General features: G+C 36.1%; 1 pseudogene; it reads left to right on the top strand.

Annotated features, from left to right (window-relative positions):
• LOC102836934 overlaps positions 1–1867 on the top strand; it is a 52280-nt pseudogene extending 50413 nt beyond the window's left edge.
• The last annotated feature ends 2037 nt before the right edge of the window (positions 1868–3904 follow it).

A 3904-nucleotide genomic window follows, 5' to 3' on the forward strand; every position in this document is an offset into this window, starting at 1 on the left:
GAGTGTCAATATTAATCTCTGAAAAAATAAAGTTTAAGTAAAAAAGTCAGCGTAAAAGACAAAGAAGGATTTTTTTTTTCATGTATAAAGGTCAATTGGACAAGATGTCATAACCATAATAAATATCTATGCTCCCAACAAAACAGCCCCCAAATACACAAAGCAAACCCCAATAAAATTAAAGACTTGAGAGCTCTATGTCAATAGTAAGTAACTCTCATAGCGTAGTGCTTACGAATTGGGCTGCTAACCTCAGGGAAAGCAGTTCAAAACTACCAGCAGTTCCACAGGAGAAAAATTAGGCTTTCTGCTCCTGTAAAGATTTACAGCCTAGGAAACCCTGTGCAGGATCACCAGGAGTCGGAACCAATCCACGGCACATAATAACAACAGCATGAATAGTGAGAAATTTTAATACGCTATGTTCAAAAAAGGACAGAAAGAAACTCAACAAAAACACAGAGGTACTACACAAAGAATTTTCCTTTCCAGTGCACATGGAAAATTCTCCAGAATACACCATGTGTTAGGCTACAAAGCAGTTCTAAGTGAATTTAAAAACATCAAAATACTACAAAGCATTTTCTCAGATAACAATGCTAAAAAATTAGAAATCAACAATAGGAAGATCCAGGAAATAAAATCAAATATATAAAAACTGAATAACACTCTGCTTAAAAGCAACTGAATAGTAGGAAAAATGAGAAATGAAAATTTTAAATTCTAAGAAGCAAAGGAGAACAAAAACACAACACACCAAAACCATTGGAACACAGCAAAAGCAGAGCTAAGATGAAAATTTACAAAAAGAAATGCACAAATCCAAAAAGAAGATGAAAAAAAAAAACCTAACAGATTAACACAATATCTCCAACAATTAGAAAAAAACCAGCAAAGTAAATCTATAGCTATAAGAAGAAATGAAATAATAAAGATTACAGCAAAAATAAATGAGATAGAAAACACAAAAATGGTGGAAAGAATCAACAAGATAAGAAACTGGTTCTTTGAAAGGATTAATAAAATGGACAAACTATTGGCAAAACTAACACAAGAAAAGAGAAAGAAGACACAAATAACATGCATAAGAAACAACAGGGGTGATGTTACACCAGAGCCTATGTAAATAAAAGGGATAATAAGGAAATACTATGAAGAGTTGCTGTCCTACAAATTTGAAAATCTAGAGGAAGCAAATACATTTTTTAAAAAACAAAACTTACTTAAACTTACTCAGAGTGAATTAGAAAACTTAAGCAGTCATAAAACAAAAGAAGAAATTGATCAGGTCATCAAAACACTCTCAATAAATCCCCAAGCCTGGGTGAACATGGAGGACCACAGGATGCAGAAGGAGCTTGCAGTGGTTGCAGCAACAGTGAAATGGCAGAAATGGGGTCAGGCACTGGTGACTGTTCACTAAGCAGCAGAAATTAAGTGATACCTATGGGTAGCCCAGCAACTTCCTCAAGATTGGTATCAGAAACCCCCAGACCATAGTGGTCCACAGGGGCTGCTTCACTACCTATGAAATCAGTGTCAAGACAAATCTTATTTTCAAGCTTAAGGAATCTACTACAAGAAGAAGATACAGTGACTTTGAATGGCTGCTAAGTGAATTAGAAAGAGAGAACAAGGTTGTAGTTTCACACTCACTGGAAATTCATTTTTGCGTCAATTTCCTTTTAGAGGAGTTGATGGAATATTTGATGACAGTTTTATTAAGGAAAGGAAGTAAGGCTTAGAGCAGTTTATAAACAAGGTCATTGTTCATCCTCTGGCACAGAATGAACATTATCTTAACATGTTTTTACAGGATGAAATAATAGATTAAAGCTATACTACATCCAAGATAAGAAATGCCTGAAATTTGGTGAGAAAGAGGCAAACACAAACACACACCAAAAATATATAAATAAATAAAAATAAAATAAAAAAACACTTTCCATGGTTTGTATATTCCAGTGAAGAAGTTGCTACTGACTTTTAGCATGCTGAACAGAAACTGGTATAACATCTTCAGTTTTGTATGTTTTCCCAGTCGTCAAAAAGTTAATTTGCTTTAGTGAAAATCCCTCATTCCAGCCTTTTTATAAATAGCTGCTCTTTGCTGTTGTTATGTGGTACACAGTACTCCATAGCCTCACAAACCTGTTATTCCAGTCTAATCTGCAATGTCCTCACTAAAGCAACTGACTTGATCTTATATGCACAGATTTGTTTGTCATGTTTGCTTCTTGAATCTGATTAACTAGAATATTTCTCTTATCCCCTTTTTAATACGAGATGTCACCTGTCCTAAATATATGTAGAGGAGTTCTACACCACTTGTTTCTCATACCACACTTGTATTTCAGAAAATCTCTTCCTTCAAGTTTGTAAAACCTTCACGTGGAAAATTAATGAGGGATAGCTTTATATTCTGTATAAGAGCAAAATCAAACTTATATACTAAAATCATTTGTATAAAAATTTAAGGTATTTTCAAATAAAAATAAATGTGCATTTCAGATATGAAAAAAACAAAAAAAACAAATAAACGCTCAATTAAAACAAGTCCAGGCCCAGATGGTTTTATCAAACCATTTATCAAACTGGTAAGTTTTATCAAACATTCAGAGAAGAGCTGACACCAATTCTATTCAAACTATACCAAAATATAGAAAAATATGGAAAGCTTCATAATACATTTTATGAAGCAAGCCTAATCCTCATATCAAAACCATGGAAGGAAATCATTGAAAAATGAAATTACATACACATATCCCTCATGAGAAGTCCTGGTGTGGCACTGTGGGTTAATGTGCCAGACTGCAAAGCTGTTTGAACTGCAAGGTTGGTGGTTCAAGCTCACCAGCCACTCCTCAGAAACCCTAAACAGTGTCATTATGGGTTGGAACCTATTTGATGGCACTTAACAACAACAATCACTCATGAACATAGATGCAAAAAGGAAATCCATATTTTCAATAATCTCATATGCATGTGAAAGCTGGACAGTGAATAAGGAAGACTGTAGAAAATTGATGCTTTTGAGTTATGGTGTTGGAGGAGAATATTGAAAGTGCCATGGGCTGCCAAAAGAACCAATAGATCTATTTTGGAAGAAGTGCAGCCAGAGTGCTCCTTGGAGACCAGGATAGCCAAACTTCATCTCTCATACTTCAGACATATTGTCAGGAAGGACCAGTTCCTGGAGAATGATATCATGTTTGGTAAAGTGGAGGGTCAGAGAAAAAGAGGAAGACTATGAGAGAGATGGATTGGCAAAGTGGCAGCATCAATGGACTCAAGCATGGCAACAATAGTGAGGTTTGCCCAGGATCAGGCAGTGTTTTGTTCTGATGTGCATAAGGTCACTATGAGTTGGTACCAACTCGATGACACCTAACAACAACAGCAACATCAAAAACTAATACATAGGAGTTCTGGATTGGTTGGTGGCAGAGACAGCGAGGAAGGAAAGGTTCTGTTGGGGGAAAGGATTGAAAACCCAGAGAAACCGCGCTCACAGAACAACACCAGAGCTATGGCTCTACCATAAGGTCCAGAATGTCAATTTCCAGCACATGCAAGTCACCTTACCCAGCATGACATCCTTCTCCAGCGACTGTTTCCACCGGAAAATATGTCCAAAGTAGGAGAGACGAAGTTTAGCCATCCTGGCCTCTAAGGAGCACTCTGGCTGCACTTATAATCACAATGACAGTGCTGAAAAAGATAATAGGAAAGAAATACCATTTACAATAGCCACCCAAAGGATGAATTATCTGGGAATAAACGTAACCAGAGAAACAAAGGACCTATATAAAGAGAATTACAAATCACTATGACGATAAACTAAAAGAGACTTACAAAAGTGGAAGAACATACCATGTTCCTGGATAGGAAGACTCAACATCGT

The sequence above is a fragment of the Chrysochloris asiatica genome, unplaced genomic scaffold (assembly GCF_000296735.1).
Source record: "Chrysochloris asiatica unplaced genomic scaffold, ChrAsi1.0 scaffold00405, whole genome shotgun sequence".
Taxonomy (NCBI): domain Eukaryota; kingdom Metazoa; phylum Chordata; class Mammalia; order Afrosoricida; family Chrysochloridae; genus Chrysochloris; species Chrysochloris asiatica.